Source organism: Aegilops tauschii, chromosome 4 (assembly GCF_002575655.3).
Source record: "Aegilops tauschii subsp. strangulata cultivar AL8/78 chromosome 4, Aet v6.0, whole genome shotgun sequence".
NCBI classification, from domain to species: Eukaryota; Viridiplantae; Streptophyta; class Magnoliopsida; order Poales; family Poaceae; genus Aegilops; species Aegilops tauschii.
The window spans coordinates 493,839,204-493,862,778 of NC_053038.3; positions in this window are offsets into that span (position 1 = coordinate 493,839,204).

The following is a 23,575-nucleotide window of genomic DNA, read 5'->3' on the forward strand; positions in this document are numbered from 1 at the left end:
GTGTGGTGGCCCCCTCCACCGTTTACTCCTCCGGTCATATTGTCGTAGTGCTTAGGCGAAGCCTTGCGCGGATCACTTCACCATCACCGTCACCACGCCGTCGTGCTACGGAACTCTCACTTAACACTTTGCTGGATCAAGAGTTCGAGGGTCGTCATCGAGCTGAACGTGTGCAGGACTCGGAGATGCCGTACGTTCGGTGCTTGATCGGTTGGATCGAGAAGACGTTCGACTACATCAACCGCATTAAGCTAAAGCTTCCGCTTTCGGTCTACGAGGGTACGTGGACACACTCTCCCCCTCTCATTACTATGCATCTCCTAGATAGATCTTGCGTTATTGTAGGAACTTTTTTTGAAATTACATGCTACGTTCCCAACAATCTGATCATAAACTCAAAGTTCATCGGATCCCAACAAACACATCGCAAAAAGAGTTAAATCAAATAGATCTCCAAGAGACCATTGTATCGAGAATCAAAAAGAGAGAAGAAGCCATCTAGCTACTGCCTACGGACCCGTAGGTCTACAATGAACTACTCACACATCATCGGAGAGGCACCAATGAGGATGATGAACCCCTCCGTGATGGTGTCTAGATTGGATCTCGTGGTTCTAGAACTTGCGGCACTAGAATTGTGTTTCGTCGACTCCCCTGGGGTTTTTCGAATATTGGGGTATTTATAGGGTGAAGAGGCGGTGCGGGAGGCCACCAAGGTGGGCAAAACCCACCAGGGCGCGCCTGGGCCCCCAGGCGCGCCCAGGTGGGTTGTGCCCCCCTCAGGGCACCCTCTGGTACTTCTTTGGCCCAATTTGTTCCTTCTAGTCCATAAAAATTCTCCAAAAAGTTTTGCTGCGTTTGGACTCCGTTTGGTACTGATATTCTGCGAAGTAAAAAACAAGCAAAAAAACAGCAACTGGCACTGGGCACTATGTCAATAGGTTAGTCCCAAAAAATGATATAAAGTTGCTATAAAATGATTGTAAAACATCCAAGAATGATAATATAACAGCATTAACCAAGCAAAAATTATAGATACGTTGGAGACGTATCAGTGGGTTGCTAGTAGTGTTGATTACATCTTGTAGTTGATGCTAGTTGGTTTATTTGGTGGGAAATTATATGTTCAGATCCTTGATGCTATTCAATATATACCCCTCTGGTCTTGGACATGAATATGATTTTTGAGTAGTTACTTTTGTTCTTGAGGACATGGTAGAAGTCTTGTCAAAAGTAATCATGTGAATTTGGTATTCGTTCGATATTTTGATGATATGTATGTTGTTGCTTCCTTTAGTGGTGTCATGTGAACGTCGACTACATGACACTTCACCATCTTTGGGCCTAAGGGAAGGCATTATGGATTAGAAATTACATGATTGGTTGCTAGAGTGACAGAAGTTTAAACCCTAGTTTATGCGCTATTCCATAAGGGGCTGATTTGGATACATATGTTTCATGCTATGGTCAGATTTATCTTAATTCTTCTTTCGTAGTTGCGGATGATTCCGAGAGGAGTTAATCATAAGTGGGAGGCTTGTTCAAGTAAGAACAACACCCAAGCACCGGTCCACCCACATATCAAATTATCAAAGTAGCGAACGCGAATTGAACGACATGATGAAAGTGACTAGATGAAATTCTCGTGTGTCCTCAAGAACGCTTTGCTTATTATAAGAGACCGTTCGGCTTGTCCTTTGCTACAAAAAGGATTGGGCTACCTTACTGCACCTTTGTCACCGTTACTATTTATTGCTCATTACAAATTACATTGCTATCAAATTATCTGTTACCGACAATTTTAGTGCTTGCAGAAAATACCTTGCTGAAAACCGCTTGTCATTTCCTTCTGCTCCTAGTTGGGTTCGACACTCTTACTTATCGAAAGGACCACGATTGATCCCCTGTACTTTTGGCTCATCAATATGCCCTATCCGTCGCATAGAGCTACCTAGGTTATTACTCCAACCGTAGGCCCTATCCGTCGCGCAGGGCTACAAACCCCAAGGTGAGATTTATCGGCATCCCCGTGAATCAAAAACTTGTTCACTATGCGGTTTCCTCGTTACCGATTTTATACTCTTTTCTTGCTCCCGTGTTTCGGCATCCCCGTGATCAAATCACGTTGTGTCTTGCTAGGCGATGATGCATACCTTCACACTGAGAGGGCGCTAAGAATACCTCTCTATCGTCTGAGGAGCAAATCCCAATATTTAGCTATCAAGTACCTTGTCTTACTTTACCGATGCACCCAAAAGTTGTCGTTATGATCACCCTGTTATGCGTGACATTTGACGAACCCCAAAGTAGATCGTCCGACATGAAGGTACTTGATACTCTCATGGTCTAAGGAATTATGCAGACGTTAACTTTCTCTGTGATGATACTTATAACTTAGTGACTATGTGATCTCAAAGTATAACAATCAATTGTGTCCATTCAACACAAGTGTTATGCGAACATTGTGTCCTCAAAGTTATTGGCATTGTTTGTTACAATAACTCATGCTCATGATCAGGAAAACATAATCATCATGGAACACTTGAGCCGATCTTAGAGGCGAGACTAGGAATCTGTTTTACCGTTTATTATTCCACAGCCATGCTAAATGAGTTTCCCTCTGAGCCTCTTGGATATACCTACTGGCTTGGGGGCATATTTTCTTCACTTCTGCCTAGAGCTTTAAGCTTCATTTATTCACAACTTGACAATGGACTATGCCTTGAATTGCAAGTTTTGTGTGAGAGGTTTCACTTAAAGTCATAACCAATAGTTGACTGCTAGTAGCGTACCCGGCGGTTGGAGCATATGCATCATACTCCCCGGTCTCTTCGCGAGCATACTAGAGAACACCCAAGTCTCATAGACTATGACGTTTAACAGTCGGGGATCATATAGGTGTGTTCTTTCATGAATGGTTTCTAGGACAACATATTTGCTACATGTAGCCAAGAAACGCATTAAGGCATCTTGTTAACATGCCTGACAGTTCTCTTACAGTTCTGAGAGTTTTGCATCTTCACTAGAGTGGGTTATCCGTTACTCCCCTTCATTAACCAATAGGCTGTTCTTCCCAAGTCCTAATTCACTCGATCTCCAATTGCAAAGGTTGGGTTACTACGATGGTGTAACACATATGGGTTTCATACTCATCTGTCTCGATGCATTATCTATCACATTTCGTGGTAGTCCCTTTGAAAAAGGATCTACCAGGTTTTTGTCTGTTTGAACATACATAACAGTTATTGCTCCAGGGTTTCTCAATTTCCTGACAGACTTCAAACATCTCTTCACGTGTCTAGATGACTTCGCCTTATCCTTATAATTTTTGTCATAATTCATAAGAATAATCGACACTAGTTGTTCAACCACAGGCAAGCCCATCGAGGGCTCAAACAACCACCCAGCCTCAATAGTGGCTATGTGTAAAGCAGAAAGTTTTGCTTCCATGGTTGACCTTTGTCAAAATGGTTTGCTTACAAGACCTTCATGATACCACGCCACCTTCATAAGTAAATACATACCCACTTGTGGCATAAATCACACCAACATAAGAAATCCAGCTCGAATCACCATATCCTTCAAGCACACGAAGTGCCTTGAATAGTGAATTTCATAACTCATTGTACTTCTCAGATGGCACAAGACTCTATCAAGTGCATGCCAATGATCACCCCCTATTTGACAAGAACCTATTCAGTTTGCACAGCAAAAGAGATATCGTGTTAGACTACGGTGGCGTCGCAAGTTGTGACATGAGGCAAAACCCTAGCTTGTTTCGGTATGTCTTTGGTTGTGACCGGTAAGTCATATATAAAGGAGAACCCAAGCGGTTTTGTGTCGCGATTACAATCTCAAATGTACTTGGTTTCCAAGTCGTAAGTAACTGGACAAGAAAATAATCAACTTGTCTGCCAAGACATCAAAAAATAAAATGACAAAAGGAAGCAGCGTTGTATGTGGGCGGATCATTCACGTGCATGTCGCATGCCCACGCCCCGGCCCGAGCTCGGTGAGGCAGGGCGAGGCAAGGTGAGCATGCGCGTGTGTTGTTCTCTTTCTCTCCTCATACTCACCATATTAGGTAGTTGGAAGAACCTACTATATAGAGAGGTCCCACATCTACTCACTAGCGATTATATATGAGACTAAAGTTTGGAACCACCTCCTGCCATTGGGCCTTTGATATTTACTTTAGGAATTTCACAACTTGTACATGACCAAACCCATTACTTTTAAGAAGAACTCCCGAGTGCGCCGGTGAGTGTGGCTTTTGGGTGGACCGGACGTGTCGTAGTCCGATGTGGCGGATGCCTAGATGACCGCAAACCGCCTCTACGTCTGGTTCTGATTTGTGTAATTTATGACATCCGGTCCAATCCGAACTAATTAGATGATCGCCATTGAATGAAAAAAATGTTTGAACTGCGTGATTCAAATATTTAGGGGCGATTTGGTGATGCGAGCTGGAGTTGTCTTTCTGGGGGTAGCCGATGGACTGCTCTAACTCTTACACATGCTGGAGTACCATCGTAAGAGCATCTACAACCGGACTTAGCAAATCCGGCCCCTCAAACGCCCGCGGACGCGCCCGGGCGCGTCCGCAGGCACTTACCAGGCACCCCTCAAATTTCCACAGTTGCAGCCGGACATCTCATACTAGATTCTCAAATCCATACAAAGACATGCAAACTAAAATAAACCTACGTACTACGTCGATCACCTAGCCACTCGTTGTCGGAGATGTCAACGATCTCCGTGCCCGGCCCCGGCAGCATGGGTGGTAGCCGCAGCTCTGGCTCCTCCGCCTTGAGTTCGGCGAAGAGCGCGTCAGACTCCTCCTGCTCCCACCGGAGGAACGCCCGGTTGGCCTCCACATAGGCCTCATCCTGGATGGACTCCAGGATGGCCTGCTGCTCCGCCATCTCCTTTGACTCGGCGACGGCGAACTCCGCCTCCGCCTGCTCCATGTTGAAGCTCGGCAGCTGCTGCTCCGGCTCCTACTGTTCCGCCTCCTCCACCTCCATCAGAGCCATCTCCTCCTCCTCCTATTCCCCCGGCTGCTCCTCCTACTGTTGGAAATATGCCCTAGAGGCAATAATAAATGGTTATTATTATATTTCTTTGTTCATGGTAATTGTCTATTATTCATGCTATAATTGTATTGTCCGGAAATCGTAATACATGTGTGAATACATAGACCACAACCTGTCCCTAGTAAGCCTCTAGTTGACTAGCTCGTTGATCAACAGATAGTCATGGTTTCCTGACTATGGACAGTGGATGTCATTGATAACGGGATCACATCATTAGGAGAATGATGTGATGGACAAGACCCAACTTAAGCATAGCATAAAAGATCGTGTAGTTTCGTTTGCTAGAGCTTTTCCAATGTCAAGTATCTTTTCCTTAGACCATGAGATCGTGCAACTCCCGGATACCGTAGGAGTGCTTTGGGTGTGCCAAACGTCACAACATAACTGGGTGACTATAAAGGTGCATTACGGGTATCTCCGAAAGTGTCTGTTGGGTTGGCACGGATCGAGACTGGGATTTGTCACTCCGTGTGACGGAGAGGTATCTCTGGGCCCACTCGGTAATGCATCATCATAATGAGCTCAATGTGACTAAGGCGTTAGTCACGGGATCATGCATTGCGGTACGAGTAAAGAGACTTGCCGGTAACGAGATTGAACTAGGTATTGGGATACCGACAATCGAATCTCGGGCAAGTAACATACCGATTGGCAAAGGGAATTGCATATGGATTGATTGAATCCTCGACACCGTGGTTCATCCGATGAGATCGTCGTGGAGCATGTGGGAGCCAACATGGGTATCCAGATCCCGCTGTTGGTTATTGACCAGAGAGGCTTCTCGGTCATGTCTGCATGTCTCCCGAACCCGTAGGGTCTACACACTTAAGGTCCGGTGACGCTAGGGTTGTAGAGATATATGTATGCGGAAACCCGAAAGTTGTTCGGAGTCCCGGATGAGATCCCGGACGTCACGAGGAGTTCCGGAATGGTCCGGAGGTAAAGATTTATATATGGGAAGTCTTATTTTGGTCGCCGGAAAAGTTTCGCACTTTATCGGTATTGTACCGGGAGTGCCGAAAGGGGTCCGGGGGTCCACCAAGGGGGTCCACCAGCCCCGGGGGTCCACATGGGCTGTAAGGGGTGCGCCTTGGCCTATATGGGCCAAGGGCACCAGCCCCAAGAGGCCCATGCGCAAGAGATAAGAAAAAAAAAGGGAGAGTCCTAAAGGGGGAAGGCACCTCCGAGGTGCCTTGGGGGGGGAAGGACTCCCCCCTGGCCGCACCCTTCCTTGGAGGAAGGGGCAAGGCTGCGCCCCCCCTCTCCCTTGGCCCTATATATAGTGGGGGGAAGGGAGGGCAGCACTATCTAAGCCTTGGGCGCCTCCCTCCTCCCCTGCAACACCTCTCTCTCTCGCAGAAGCTCGGCGAAGCCCTGCCGGAGACCCGCTACATCCACCACCACGCCGTCGTGTTGTTGGATCTCCATCAACCTCTCCTACCCCCTTGCTGGATCAAGAAGGAGGAGACGTCGCTGCACCGTACGTGTGTTGAACGCGGAGGTGCTGTACGTTTGGCACTCGGTCATCGGTGATTTGGATCACGGCGAGTACGACTCCGTCATCCACGTTCATTGGAACGCTTCCGCTCGCGATCTACAAGGGTATGTAGATGCACTCCCTTCCCTTCGTTGCTAGTAGACTCCATAGATGCATCTTGGTGAGCGTAGGAAAATTTTAAATTATGCTACGATTCCCAACACCTACTCCTCCAGCTCCGACGAGTCCGGAGGTAGCCCGGCAGCGATGCGGGCGGCTGATAACCCACAAGTATAGGGGACCGCAACAGTTTTCGAGGGTAGAGTATTCAACCCAAATTTATTGATTCGACACAAGGGGAGCCAATTGCAAGTTTTAGCAGCTGAGTTGTCAATTCAACCACACCTGGAGATTAATTATCTGCGGCAATATGATCAGTAGCACAGTAATATGATAATTTTGATAGCAGTGATGATAGTAACAGTAACGATAACAGTGATAGCAATGATTTTGTAGCAAGTGTAGCAACAACAGTAGTAACTTAGCTGAAACAATATGTGGAAAATTCTTAGGCATTGGATCGGTGAATTCGTTGGATGATATTCATCATATAATAGTCATAACCTAGGGCGATACAAAACTAGCTCCGGTTCATAAATACAATGTAGGCATGTATTCCGTAAATAGTCATACGTGCTTATGGAAAGAAATTGCATGACATCTTTTGTCCTACCCTCCCGTGGCAGCGGGGTCCATAAGGAAACTAAGGGATATTAAGGCCTCCTTTTAATAGAGAACTGAAACAAAGCATTAACACATAGTGAATACATGAACTCCTCAAACTACGATCATCACCGGAAAGTATCCCGAATAATGTCACTCCGGGTTTACATATCATAATATGTAATAGGTGACTATAACTTGCAAGATCGGATCTAGAACATAGATATAATGGTGATAACATAAACGGTTCAGATCTGAAATCATGGCACCCGGGCCCAAAGTGACAAGCATTAAGCATGGCAAAGTCATAGCAACATCAATCTCAGAACATAATGGATACTAGGGATCAAGCCCTAACAAAACTAACTCGATTACATGATGAATCTCATCCAAGTCCTCACCGACCAGAGAGCCTACGAAGGAATTACTCACACCAGGTGGGGAGCATCATGGAATTGCCGATGGAGAAGGGTTGGTGATGACGAAGATCGAAGACCCCCCCTCTCCGGAGCCCCAAACGGACTCCAGATCTGGCCTCCCGATGAAGAACGGGAGGTGGTGGCGGCTCCGTCTCGTGAAACGCAATAATTCTTCCTCCCTGATTTTTTCTCCTAAAATAGGATTTTATAGCGTCGGAGATAGGGTCAACGGGGCCACCAGGTGGGCACAACCCACCTGGGCGCGTCAGGAGGGGGCGCACCTTGGTGGGTTGTGCTCCCCTAGGGACCCCCCCTCCGGTGGTTCTTGGCTCCAGTATTGTTCTTTTATTGTATAAAAAGTCTCCAAAAAGTTTCGTTCCATTTTGAGAACTTTTATTTCTGCACAAAAACAACACCATGGTAGTTCTGCTGAAAACATCATCAGTCTGGGTTAGTTTCATTCAAATCATGCAAATTAGAGTCCAAAACAAGAGTAAAAGTGTTAGTAAAAGTAGATACGACGGAGACGTATCAACTCCCCCAGCTTAAACCTTTGCTTGTCCTCAAGCAATTCAGTTGATAAACTGAAAGTGAAAAAGAAAAACTTTTACGAACTCTTTTGCTCTTGTTTACATAAATAAGCTTAAGTAGCACCTAGGTTTTCAGCAAAGATTATAACTAACCATGTCGACAATAACTCTTAAAAATTATATTAAGTCATGTCAATGGCATAATCAACTAGCGAGCAATAATAAGATATCTCAAATGACAACAATTTGTCAAAACAACCATGATATAATATGACAATCGTGGTATCTCGCTAGCCCTTTCTGAGACCGCAAAACATAAATGCAGAGCACCTCCAAAGTTCAAGCAGCGACTAAACATTGTAATTCATGGTAGAAAAGATCCAGTCATGATCAACATTAGCTATACACAATGCATATGATGACAATAGTGCTCTCAGATCTGGCGCTTATATGAGAAGGTGATGACTCAACATAAAAATAAATAGATAGCCCCTTCGCAGAGGGAAGCAATGATTTGCAAAGGTGCCAGAGCTCAAAATTTTAAAACAGAGATAAATGAAATTTTGAGAAATGCACCCTTCCTGTTTACTTCGCGACCATTAGTTATCGATATCTTCCATGCTAAACACATTAGAGGCGGTTCCCAAGCAATAAATGTAATGTTTACTCCCCCTCCACCAACAAACACATTCCACGGCTAGCCGAATCCACGGGTATCGTCCATACCAACAACAATCATGGGGGAGTTTTGTTTAATTATTTGCAATTTTTGAATTCGGGACTGGGAATCCCTATTACCGCCCCTCTCGTGCAAGGACGAGTGAATAAACACTCATTATGAGAATAACCCGCTTAGCATGGAAGATACTGACTACCTCCTGTCGCTTTATGAACAATCCAGGCACACAAAAACGAATGTTTATTTGAAGTTTTTTAGAGGTGTCACATGCAAATTTACTTAGAACGGCAGGGTAATACTGATGTCTACTACACAACCTTCTTCTTGTAGACGTTGTTGGGCCTCCAAGTGCAGAGGTTTGTAGGACAGTAGCAAATTTCCCTCAAGTGGATGACCTATGGTTTATCAATCCGTGGGAGGCGTAGGATGAAGATGGTCTCTCTCAAGCAACCCTGTAACCAAATAACAAAGAGTCTCTTGTGTCCCCAACACACCCAATACAGTGGTAAATTGTATAGGTGCACTAGTTCGGCGAAGAGATGGTGATACAAGTGCAATATGGATGGTAGATATAGGTTTTTGTAATCTGAAAATATAAAAACAGCAAGGTAACAAGTGGTAAAAGTGAGTGTAACCGGTATTGCAATGCTAGGAAACAAGGCCTAGGGTTCATACTTTCACCAGTGCAAGTTCTCTCAACAATAATAACATAATTGGATCATATAACTATCCCTCAACATGCAACAAAGAGTCACTCCAAAGTCACTAATAGCGGAGAACAAACGAAGAGATTATGGTAGGGTACGAAACCACCTCAAAGTTATTCTTTCCAATCAATCCGATGGGCTATTCCTATAAGTGTCACAAACAGCCCTAGAGTTCGTACTAGAATAACACCTTAAGACACACATCAACCAAAACCCTAATGTCACCTCAAGTATCCGTGGGTATGATTATACGATATGCATCACACAATCTCAGATTCATCTATTCAACCAACACATAGAACCTCAAAGAGTGCCCCAAAGTTTCTACCGGAGAGTCAAGACGAAAACGTGGGCCAACCCCTATGCATAGGTTCATGGGCGGAACCCGCAAGTTGATCACCAAAACGTACATCAAGTGAATCAATAGAATAACCCATTGTCACCACGGTTATCCCACGCAAGACATACATCAAGTGTTCTCAAATCATTAAAGACTTAATGCGATTCTTCAAAGGGAAAACTCAATCCATTACAAGAGAGTAGAGGGGGAGAAACATCATAAGATCCAACTATAATAGCAAAGCTTGCGATACATCAAGATCGTATCACCTCAAGAACACGAGAGAGAGAGAGATCAAACACATAGCTACTGGTACATACCCTCAGCCCCGAGGGTGAACTACTCCCTCCTCGTCATGGAGAACGCCGGGATGATGAAGATGGCCACCGGTGAGGGTTCCCCCCCTCCGGCAGGGTGCCGGAACAGGGTCCCGATTGGTTTTTGGTGGCTACGGAGGCTTGTGGCGGCTGAACTCCAGATCTCTTCTGTTCCCCGATCATTTTAGGGTATATGGATATATATAGGCAGAAGAAGTACGTCAGGGGAGCCACGAGGGGCCCATGAGGATGGAGGGTGCGCCCAGGGGGGTGGGCGCGCCCCCCTGCCTCGTGCCTTCCTCATTGCTTTCTTGACGTGGACTCCGAGTCTCCCGGGTTGTTTTCTTTCCAAAAATAACTTCTCCAGAAGGTTTCATTCCGTTTCGACTCCGTTTGATATTCCTTTTCTTCGAAACACTGAAATAAGGGAAAAAACAGGAACTGGCACTGGGCTCTGGGTCAATAGGTTAGTCCCAAAAATAATATAAAAGTGCACAGTAAAGCCCATAAAACATCCAAGATGGATAATATAATAGCATGAATACTTCATAAATTATAGATACGTTGGAGACGTATCAAATACCGCATATAGGTAGATATATGGTGGACTCATCTAGAATAACTTGGGTTTTAGGATTTTGATGCACAAGAAGTACTCCCGCTTAGTACAGGCGAAGGCTGGCAAATAGGTTGAGAAGCGACCAGCTAGAGAGCGAAAACGGTCATGAACATGCATTATGCATAAGTAACATTGGATAGTAGCATGAGTAGGATATGAACACCATGAACATAAATATCATAGAGGCTATGTTGGTTTTGATTCAACTACATGCATGAACATGTGCTAAGTCAAGCCACTTGAAACATTCAGAGGAGGATACCATATCATCATACTACATCACAATCATTTTAACACAATGTTGACATCCAAGATAAATCATTATACACTCCTAGCTACTTAAGCATGGCATGAGAAACTATAATCTCTAATAGTCATTGCAAACATGTTTGATCATAATAGGCTGAATCATGGATACTAGGTTAAACATATTTACAAAAACAGAACAAGTTGAGTTCATACCCGTTTCTCTCTGCCACAGCCAGTTCATCAAATATCATCATTATTGCCTTTTACTTGCACGACCGAATGATATGAAAATAATAATAGTGCAAGACTGTCGTGGACTAAGCTGGAATATGCAAACATTTTATTCAAAAGGAGAAGACAAGGTAATTTGGGCTCTTTGTTAGATCAACAACAATACATATAAGAGCCACTCAACATTTTCATCGTGGTCTTCTCTTCGGTAAGACTCAATAAAAAGAAAGGAATTTCAGATAAACACATTGAAATATTTTTGGAGTTTTTAGTTTTTCTGAAAGAAAGCGAATTAAAGAGAAAAACAAAAATGAGAAAAACTATTTACACGGGAGAGCTCCCAACAAGCAAGAGAAGAACAAGGAAATCTTTTTGGGTTTTCTTTTTAATACTACAACTAACTAAACTAGAAAGAAAAACCAAAAAGAAGCAAGAAATATTTTTGGGTTTTCTCAAAGTTTTTTAAACACACAAGAAGAAAGCGAGAAAATGAATCTAGCATGGATAATACAATGAAAAAGTGTGGACACCGACAACTGGAATGAAATGTGTGAACATGAATATAGTGTCGGTGGAAATACGTACTCCCCCAAGCTTAGGCTTTTGGCCTAGCTTGGTAATCACCACTCATAGTAGCCATCCGGTCCCACGTTGAAGTGCTGGGGAGCGGGTACCTGAGCGTCCCATTCCTGAGGCTCCTCCTCTGCTACCGCCTGGGCGTTCCGGTAGGCAATGATGTCATCCAGCATGATCCTGTATCCACCCCTGGCAATAGAATCAAACAAAGCAGGTGCAGGAAACAGAATAATATCATGGGTATCCTCACTGAAAACCAGGTTATAAGGAATATGGAAAGTAGTGTTCTCGCCATCAATAAATTGATGAGCTGCCATAGCCTGGCGGTCTAAGTAAACCTTGGGCAAGCGATAATCATGTTGGCGTATCTGAACATTAAAGTGACTCACTAAACGAGTGGCATAAATACCGCCATGAATTTTACCCTTGGTCCTATTAAGGTGTAGACGACGTGCAATAATAGCTCCTAGGCTATAAGTGTTATCACTGTATAGCGCACGGCGTAAGACAGCGAAATCGGGGCACTAAGTGCACCAACCTTCTCTCTAGCAAGTAAACACTTCGCAATGAATAGAGCAAAATAATGCATAGAAGGAAACTGCAAGCTAGTGGCGGTGACACTCGATACCCCTGTCTCATCTCCCATTGACAGAGTACGATAAAAGTCCTCAAACTCTGGAGGCCCAGGCTCTCTTATTTCCCTGTCAGAAGGGATCAAGCATATATCACAAAATTCAGTAAGTGGTATCTGACGGGTTTCAGCATATAAATTAAACTGCACCTCAAGAGGGTTATTCCTACTCAGAAAATGGAAGCCTTGCACAAAGGAATTTGTAAGGAGATGGTATTGTTCACACTCAGCTGTGATGAAGTCGGTGAGACCAGCATTAGCAGCAAATTGTGTGAACTCTTGACGGATCCCGGCTCCATCCATGAAGGGGTTGTGCGGCCATTCGTACGGCCGCACTTCCACCATTCTCCGAGTATGGAGGTCACTATCTGATGATTCCCCAATGACTCCCTTGGAATTCTTCTTGGAAGCAAACTTCCTAAAGAAACTCATCTTATTCCTATGGATAAAATTCTGAAATTTTTAGTCCACAAAATTTTTGTCAACAAAACTTCACAAGATTGATAGCAACTACTCATAGAGATGCATAGAGGCCATATCAAGCATTCAAACTACTTAGAACTCTAAGAATTCAACATGCAAGCTCATCTACAGCAGCACCAAGAGTAGCTAATTATTCAAAATATAAACCACTAAAGCAAGAACTAATTGGACCAATGGAGGAGTCACATACCAAGCAGCAATCCCCCAAAACAGTTTCAAAAACAAAGCTTTGAGCAAAGAGATTGAAATCCGCGGGTTTGAGAGCAAGAACACAAGGGAGAGAGCAATGGTGATTTTTTCCAGAGGTAGGAGATGACATGGGCTAAAGAGATAAGTGAGGGGGCCCACGTGGGGACCACAACCCACTAGGGTGCCCCTGGGGCAGCTGGCGCGCCCAGTTGGGTTGTGCCCACCTAGTGCACCCCCTCTGATGTTATTTGCACTAAAAATTCAGAAATATTCAGAACAAAATCGTATTAAATTTTCAGGGCATTATGAGAACTTTTATTTTGGGTCATTTTTATTGCACTGAAAATCTAGAAAACAGGATAAACATGCCTTTTTATTTTATTTAACTAATAAAAACATAAAATAAAAGGTAAGGACATAAGGTAGTGCCTATTAAATTCATCAACTTCATACCTCTCAAAAATGATCCATTAATAAGGTTGATCAAGTCTTATTAATAACCACCTTCAATTAGCATGAAACCAAAGAACTTTAGTAAAACACTAAGTTACCTCAATGAGGATATGCATGTCCCCAACAATAAGTATATCATATTTCTTTTTAGCAGTAGGTAGAGGTAGTTGAAAACTTCCAATAGTGAGTGTCGGAGATCTTTCAATAACATTAATACCATTCACTTGGAATTGTTTCTTTGGAAAGTGCACCGTATGCTCATTACCATTGATATGAAAAGTGACCTTGCTTTTATTGCAATCAATAACAGCCCTTGCAGTATTCAAGAAGGGTCTACCAAGGATAATTGACATGTTGTCGTCCTTGGGCATCTCAAGTATAACAAAATTAGTTAAAATAGTAACATTTGCAACAACAACGGGCACGTCCTCACAAATATCGATAGGTATGGCAGTTGATTTGTCAGCCATTTGAAAAGATATTTTAGTAGGTGTGAGTTTATTCAAGTCAAGTCTTTTATATAAAGAGAAAGGTATAACACTAACACCAGCTCCTAAATCACATAAAGCAGTTTTAACATAGTTTCTTTTGATGGAGCAAGGTATAGTTGGTATTCCCGGATCTCCAAGTTTTTTAGGTACTCCATCCTTAAAAGAATAATTAGCAAGCATGTGGAGATTTCAGCTTCAGGTATTTTTCTCTTATTAGTGATGATGTCTTTCATAACTCCGCCTATGTTGTCTCAACATAGCCGGTCCCAAGCCCGAGTAAAGGAGGAGGGTTGTGATAGGCTTGGCGAGCCAACGTAAAAACTCAGCCACTCTTATGGAGATGAAACCCAAAAGATTTTCGTTGGGGCGTAACCCTCTCAGCGGCGCGCCACATCGGAACCCGGGTGTGGTGGAAAATGAGCAAGGGCCGGGCCGTCACCCCCCAGGTGGCGCGCCGTATCTTGATCCGGATACGGTGGCAAGTGAGCGAGGATCGGGTCGTCGCATCCTTAGTGGCGCGCTACATCGGCGCCCGGATGTAGTGGAAAATGAGCAAGGGTCTTCGCATTTGATTCGACGAGTGCGAAGGGTAAGGAAGCTAGCCGAGCCTAGGAGGATTCGCTTAGGTAGCTGGAACATAGGATCTCTGACAGGGAAGCTTCGGGAGCTAGTTGATGCAGCGGTGAGGAGAGGTGTTGATATCCTTTGCGTCCAAGAAACCAAATGGAGAGGACAGAAGGCGAAGGAGGTGGAGGATACCGGCTTCAAGCTGTGGTACACGGGGACGGCTGCAAACAGAAATGGCGTAGGCATCTTGATCAACAAGAGCCTCAAGTATGGAGTGGTAGACGTCAAGAGACGTGGGGACCGGATTATCCTGGTCAAGCTGATAGTTGAGGACTTGGTTCTCAATGTTATCAGCGCATATGCCCCGCAAGTAGGCCACAATGAGAACACCAAGAGGGAGTTATGGGAAGTCCTGGAAGACATGGTTAGGAGTGTACCGATTGGTGAGAAGCTCTTCATAGGAGGAGACCTCAATGGCCACGTGGGTACATCTAAAATAGGTTTTGAAGGGGCGCATGGGGGCTTTGGCTATGGCATCAGGAATCAAGAAGGAGAAGATGTCTTAAGCTTTGCTCTAGCCTACAACATGATTGTAGCTAACACCCTCTTTAGAAAGAGAGAATCACATCTGGTGACTTTTAGTAGTGGCCAACACTCTAGCCAGATTGATTTCATCCTCTCGAGAAGAGAAGATAGGCGTGCGTGCCTAGACTGTAAGGTGATACCTGGAGAGAGTGTTGTACCCCAGCATAAGCTGGTGGTTGCTAACTTCCGCTTTCGGATTCGTGTCCAGCGGGATAAGCGTGCCAAAGTCGCTAGAACGAAGTGGTGGAAGCTCAAGGGGGAGGTAGCTCAGGCGTTCAAGGAGAGGGTCATTAAGGAGGGCCCTTGGGAGGAAGGAGGGGATGCGGACAATGTGTGGATGAAGATGGCGACTTGCATTCGTAAGGTGGCCTCGGAGGAGTTTGGAGTGTCCAGGGGAAGGAGAAGCGAAGATAAGGATACCTGGTGGTGGAATGATGATGTCCAGAAGGCGATTAAAGAGAAGAAAGATTGCTTCAGACGCCTATACCTGGATAGGAGTGCAGACAACATAGAGAAGTACAAGATGGCGAAGAAGGCTGCAAAGCGAGCTGTTGGTGAAGCAAGGGGTCGGGCATATGAGGACCTCTACCAACGGTTAGGCATGAAGGAAGGCGAAAGGGACATCTATAAGATGGCCAAGATCCGAGAGAGGAAGACGAGGGACATTGGCCAAGTCAAATGCATCAAGGACGGAGCAGGCCAACTCTTGGTGAAGGACGAGGAGATTAAGCATAGATGGCGGGAGTACTTCGACAAGCTGTTCAATGGGGAGAATGAGAGTTCTACCATTGAACTAGATGGCTCCTTTGATGAGACCAGCATGCGTTTTGTGCGGTGAATCCAGGAGTCTGAGGTCAAGGAGGCTTTAAAAAGGATGAAAGGAGGCAAGGCGATGGGCCCTGATTGTATCCCCATTAAGGTGTGGAAAGGTCTCGGGGACATAGCTATAGTATGGCTAACCAAGCTCTTCAACCTCATTTTTCGGGCAAACAAGATGCCAGAAGAATGGAGACGGAGTATATTAGTACCAATCTTCAAGAACAAGGGGGATGTTTAGAGTTGTACTAATTACCGTGGAATTAAGCTGATGAGCCATACAATGAAGCTATGGGAGAGAGTCATTGAGCACCGCTTAAGAAGAATGACAAGCATGACCAAAAATCAGTTTGGTTTCATGCCTGGGAGGTCGACCATGGAAGCCATTTTCTGGTATGACAACTTATGGAGAGATATAGGGAGCAAAAGAAGGACTTGCATATGGTGTTCATTGACTTGGAGAAGGCCTATGATAAGATACCACAGAATGTCATGTGGTGGGCCTTGGAGAAACACAAAGTCCCAGCAAAGTACATTACCCTCATCAAGGACATGTACGATAATGTTGTGACAAGTGTTCGAACAAGTGATGTCAACACTGACGACTTCCCGATTAAGATAGGACTGCATCAGGGATCAGCTTTGAGCCCTTATCTTTTTGCATTGGTGATGGATGAGGTCACAAGGGATATACAAGGAGATATCCCATGGTGTATGCTCTTTGCGGATGATGTGGTGCTAGTTGACGATAGTCGGACAGGGGTAAATAGGAAGTTAGAGTTATGGAGACAAACCTTGGAATCGAAAGGGTTTAGGCTTAGTAGAACTAAAACCGAGTACATGATGTGCGGTTTCAGTACTACTAGGTGTGAGGAGGAGGAGGTTAGCCTTGATGGCCAGGTGGTTCCCCAGAAGGACACCTTTCGGTATTTGGGGTCAATGCTGCAGGGGGATGGGGGTATTGATGAAGATGTGAACCATCGAATCAAAGCCGGATGGATGAAATGGCGCCAAGCTTCTGGCATTCTCTGTGACAAGAGAGTGCCACAAAAGCTAAAAGGCAAGTTCTACAGGACGGCGGTTCGACCCGCAATGTTGTATGGCGCTGAGTGTTGGCCAACTAAAAGGCGACATGTTCAACAATTAGGTGTGGCGGAGATGCGTATGTTGAGATGGATGTGTGGCCACGCGAGGAAGGATCGAGTCAGGAATGATGATATACGAGATAGAGTTGGGGTAGCACCAATTGAAGAGAAGCTTGTCCAACATCGTCTGAGATGGTTTGGGCATATTCAACGCAGGCCTCCAGAAGCTCCAGTGCATAGCGGACGGCTAAAGCATGCGGAGAATGTCAAGAGAGGGCGGGGTAGACCGAATTTGACATGGGAGGAGTCCGTTAAGAGAGACCTGAAGGATTGGAGTATCACCAAAGAGCTAGCTATGGACAGGGGTGCGTGGAAGCTTGCTATCCATGTGCCAGAGCCATGAGTTGGTTGCGAGATCTTATGGGTTTCACCTCTAGCCTACCCCAACTTGTTTGGGACTAAAGGCTTTGTTGTTGTTGTAGTGATGATGTCTTTCATGTATTTTGCATACGGGGCCATCTTTAAGATATCAGTCAAGCGAGTATGCAAAAAGTCTGTCCTGAGCATTTCAACAAAGCGTTCAAATTCTTCATCATCCTTTTTCTTAGTTGATTTAGGTGGAAAGGGCATGAGTTTTTGAACCCATGGTTCTCTTTCTTTACCATGTTTTCTAGCCACAAAGTCTCTTTTATCATATCTTTTATTTTTAGGTTGTGGTTTATCAAGATCAACAGCTGGTTTTATCTCAACATCATTATCTGGTTCTTTATCATTGTTTGGTTGAGTGTCTTCATGAACATCATCATTATCTTTTTCATTATCACCAGATGAATGTTCATTACCAGTTTGAGTTTCAGCATCAGAGATAGAAACATCATTACTATCTTCAGGAGGTTTTCCTACTTCAGGTTCACTAGAGGTATGCAAAGTCCTATCATTTTTTTCTTTTTCTTTTTCTTTTTCTTTTTAGACGGACTAGGTGCATCAGTGTTTATTCTTTGAGAGTCTTGTTCACTTCTTTTAGGGTGACCCTTAGGATAAAGTGGCTCCAGAGTCATTCTACCTCCTCTAGTTACTACTCTAATAGCATGGTCATTGATATTACTGTTCATTTCATCAAGCAATTATCTTTGAGATTTAACAACTTGTTCTAACTGAGTATGAACCATAGAGGCATGTTTTCGTACACCTCTAACATCATTAGAGATTCTAAATAAAAATTCACTCAGACGAGCAATCATATCAGAGTTGTATTTGAATTGTTTCATAACATTTTCATTGAAGTGATATTGCTTTCTAATGCAATTGTCAAACTCATAAAGGCATTGACTAGGATGCATATTATAAGGGTTGTCCCTGTCATCAAATTTCATTAAGGAGTTTACCTCTACCACCTTGGGTGGTGGTGCATCAAGTCCATGTATTTCTTCAATAGGAGGTAAATTTTTAACATCCTCTACTTTAATACCTTTCTCCTTCATAGATTTCTTTGCCTCTTGCATATCTTCCAGACTGAGATATAAAATACCCCTCTTATTTGGAGTGGGTTTATGCGGTGGTTCAGGAAGAGTCCAATCATCATAATTTTTCAATATGTTATTCAATAATTCCTCAGCTTGTTCAACAGTTCATTCCCTGAAAACACAGCTAGCACAACTATCTAGGAAGTCCCTAGAAGAATCGGTTAGTCAATTATAGAAGATATCAAGTATTTCATTTTTCTTAAGAGGATGATCAGGCAAAGCATTAAGCAATTGGAGAAGCCTCCCCCAAGCTTGTGGGATACTCTCTTCTTCAATTTGCACAAAATTAAATATTTCCTGTAAGGCACCTTGTTTCTTATGAGCAGGAAAATATTTCTCAGAGAAGTAATAAATCATATCCTGGGGACTACGCATACAACCAGGAGCAAGAGTATTATACCATATCTTAGCATCACCCTTTAATGAGAATGGACATAATTTGAGAATATAATAGTAGCGAATTTTATCCTCAAGAGCAAAAAGGGTGGCTATATCATTTAATTTAGTAAGGTGTGCCACAACAGTTTTAGTTTCATAGCCATGGAAAGGATCAGATTCAACCAAAGGAATTAACTCTGGGTCGACAGAGAGTTCATAATCTTTATCATCAACAAAGATAGGTGAAGTAGCAAACTTAGGATCACATTTCATTCTAGCATTCAAAGATTTCTCTTCCAGTTTGCATAATAATTTCTTATGATCATCTCTATCATTGCAAGCAAGAAAATCTCCAGTTGTCTCCTCATCCATAACATAACCTTCCGGTATCTTAAGCAATTCATATCTAGGAGAGCTAGGTCTAATAGGTGTTTCAAGATTTTCAGTTTCAAGCACTTCATCAGTTTCAATAATTTCATCAGTTTCAGTAATTTTATTCTCTTTAGCTCTAGCAATTTGTTCATCAAAATCACCTAGTCGCACCCCATCATCAAGCAAGGTACTAGCATCATCATGATTAGCATTCATAGAGGTAGCATCATCAATAACTTGTGACATATCAGGATTAATAGCATGTGGTGGTGTTGCAAGTCTACTCAAAACAGAAGGTGAATCAAGTGCAGAGTGTGATGGCAGTTCCTTACCTCCCCTTGTCCTAGAGGGAACGATCTTGGTATTTGTATCCTTCAAATTCTTCATAGTGATAAATAGATAATAATCCCAAGTGACTCAACAATTATAGCTATGCTCCCCGGCAACGGCGCCAGAAAAAGGTCTTGATAACCCACAAGTATAGGGGATCACAATAGTTTTCGAGGGTAGAGTATTCAACCAAATCTATTGATTCGACACAAGGGGAGCCAAAGAATATTTGGAAGTTTTAGCAGCTGAGTTGTCAATTCAACCACCTGGAGATTAATTATCTGCATCAATATGATCAATAGCACAGTTATAATAATTTTGATAGCAGTGATGATAGTAACAGTAACGCTAACAGTGATAGCAATGATTTTGTAGCAAGCGTAACAGTAGCAACAACTGTAGTAACTTAGCAGAAACAATATGTGGAAAATTCTTAGGCATTGGATCGGTGAATTCGTTGGATGATATTCATCATATAACAGTCATAACCTAGGGCGATACAAAACTAGCTCCAGTTCATAAATATAATGTAGGCATGTATTCCGTAAATAGTCATACGTGCTTATGGAAAGAACTTGCATGGCATCTTTTGTCCTACCCTCCCGTGGTAGCGGGGTCCATAAGGAAACTAAGGGATATTAAGTCCTCCTTTTAATAGAGAACCGGAACAAAGCATTAACATGTAGTGAATACATGAACTCCTCAAACTACGATCATCACTGGAAAGTATCCCGAATACTGTCACTCCGGGGTTTACAGATCATAACACATAATAGGTGACTATAACTTGCAAGATTGGATCTAGAACATAGATATAATGGTGATAGCATAAACAGTTCAGATCTGAAATCATGGCACCCGGGCCCAAAGTGACAAGCATTAAGCATGGCAAAGTCATAACAACATCAATCTTAGAACATAATGGATACTAGGGATCAAGCCCTAACAAAACTAACTCGATTACATGATGAATCTCATCCAACTCCTCACCGACCAGCGAGCCTACGACGAAATTACTCACTCCCGGTGAGGAGCATCATGAAATTGGCGATGGAGAAGGGTTGGTGATGACGAAGATCGAAGATCCCCCTCTCCGGAGCCCCAAACGGACTCCAGATCTAGCCTCCCGATGAAGAACAGGAGGTGGCGCCGGCTCCGTCTCGTGAAACACGATAATTCTTCCTCCCTGGTTTTTTTCTCCAAAAATAGGATTTTATAGCGTCGGAGATAGGGTCAGTGGGGCCACCAGGTGGGCACAACCAACCTGGGCGCACCACGAGGGGGGGCGCCCTGGTGGGTTGTGCTCCCCAGGGACCCCCCTCCGGTGGTTCTTGGCTCTAGTGTTTTTCTTTTATTGTATAAAAATTCTCCAAAAAGTTTTGTTCCATTCCGAGAACTTTTATTTTTACACAAAACAACACCATGGTAGTTCTGTCTAGTCCGGGTTAGTTTCATTCAAATCATGCAATTTTGTAATCATGCAAATTACAAACACAAACCAGCCCCCTCCCGCGAGCGCCCGGGGAGGGACCCTAGCCGTCGGCCAAGGGCCTCTCCTTCCCCTTCTCCCCTTCTCGTCGCGGCCACGCGCGAGCTGACGGGCATAGCCCGGCCAGCATCGATGGCGGTGGGGCGTTTATCCTTCCCCTGCTCGGTTCCTGGTGGCGAAGGCTGTCGGAGTCGGGCGGTGGCGCGACGCGGGCACGGGGCGTGGCGGCGCGGTGGCAGTAGCTGGCGGCGGAGGCGCGGGCTGCCGGCGGCCATGTGAAGGGGTTGTGGGCGTCAGGGGCGGCGCGCGGCTCCTCGTCATGGTCCAGGTGGATCGGATCTGGTGCGAGGGCTTGCGGCTCTGCTTCCGGCGGCGGTTGGGCTTGGGTCTGGCGCGCGTGGAGGCAGGGTCTGGGCCTTCTCTGCCCGGCTCCCCTGGTGGTGGCGACCTTGCTGTCCGCCGGCCAGGTCCGGCCAGGCCTTGTCTGGACTTGTCGCCGGCAGGGGCGCGAGCTGTGTTCGGCAGGTGCTGGCGACCACTACTGCGTGTTTGCGGTAGTTGTTCTCAGCGATGGTGGTTGCTTGGCCTTCGACCCTCTCCTCGTCGTCCGAGCATTACTTTGGTCGAAGGGTTGGTCTCTCCTAGTGGCGGTTCATCTCTCGTCTCGCGCCCGGTGCAGCAGGATCGAGCTCGTCTCGCGCCCGGCAGCAGGACCGGCTCGTCTCGCGCCCGGCGGCAGGACCATGCTCGTCTCGCGCCCGGCGGCAGGACCGAACTCGTCTCGCGCCCGGTGCTGCAGGACGGATCAATGGAGGCTAGTTTTGACTGGCCTATTGGGTCTCGGCGCTGGGAGCTGCCCAGGGGTGCGAAATGCGGGGCCTTTCCACTCGTCTCTTTGGTTGGGGTAGCGGCGGGTCTCGAGTGAGGTGGTGTCAAGGTCTTGGATGCCGGGGCGGTGGCCCTGGTGGTGGTAGCGCGGTGCTCTTGGGCAGAGCCCGTGGCTCGGTGCTGCCTGGTGACCATGGCCGTGCGGGCGGCGTGGTTGCCGGGGTGTGGCGTTTGGAGGCGGTGAGCATTGGCCGTGGTGAAAACCTGCTCTATCTTCGGACGGACCGGCGGCGGCAAAGCTCGTTCCCTTCTTGAAGGCGTCACCGCGGCTCTCATCGCCCGTCGTATTGCTCCAGGGGAAACTCTGATCCTCGGTCGGGCGATGGCGACGCTCCGGTGTCGTAACCTTCTTGAAGGTGCCGCCTTGGAGCCCATGGTGAGTCGTATGCGGCTTCATCTCTTCGCGATGGCATGTTCACGGTTGAAGTCCCTTGTTGCTCTTGTAGTGCTAGGGTTGGTGTTGCTGCGCTCAGCGCCTATGTATCCTGCCTTGGATGTGTGCATGTGTTGTGGAGGCGTGCGTTCGTACCGGGATGTTGTGAATCATTGCTTTATATATAATAAAGCGGGGCGAAAGCCTTTTTCGGCAACAAGAGTAAAAGCATTAGGAAAAGTAGATACAACGGAGACGTATCAGCGGCGCGCGCGGCTTGCCTCTCCCGGGTCTCCATGGCGTAGTAGGTGATCTTGCTTCGAACCATGGCGAAGTGCCGGAGTGTGGGCGGAGCGTTGAACCGGGGGCAGAGCGCCGAAGCGGGAGAGAAGGAGGTGGATGGGCTCGGACTGGCGGCGCGAAGAGGGGAGAGGTGGATGGGTTAGAGTTGCGGACGCCGAGCGCCTTAAATAGCCGGATTTGGTCTTGGGCGGCGACGGATGCTGCGTCCGTCGGACCGCCGGGTTTTCGGGCGTTTCCGCGTGGGACCCTGCCGTCAGACCGACATGGTGGACGTGCCCGGACGACCCATATCCGCCCCATATTGGATAGGGGTGCCGGTCAGCTCGAGTGTTTGAGGTCTGTTTAAGAAGTTCGTCTGGGTCAAAAAGTGGCCGGACACTGACCGGACGGCCCGACCGGACGTATAAGACGGATTTGAGAGGTCCGGCTGTAGAGGCTCTAACACGCCTCGACACAGCAGATCAGTCGACACTGACACAAAGCAACGCCCTTCAAATTGTTGGGTTAACCTTCTCAAAACGGCAACGCTTAGCTCAACCCACCTGGTGAACACTGAACACGCTGCACTTAGAAAACTGCGGGAAAATACTCCAAGAAAAAGAAAAGGAGAGCCAGCATGCCGTCCCACTGACATATGGGCCCACGCGCTCCTTACA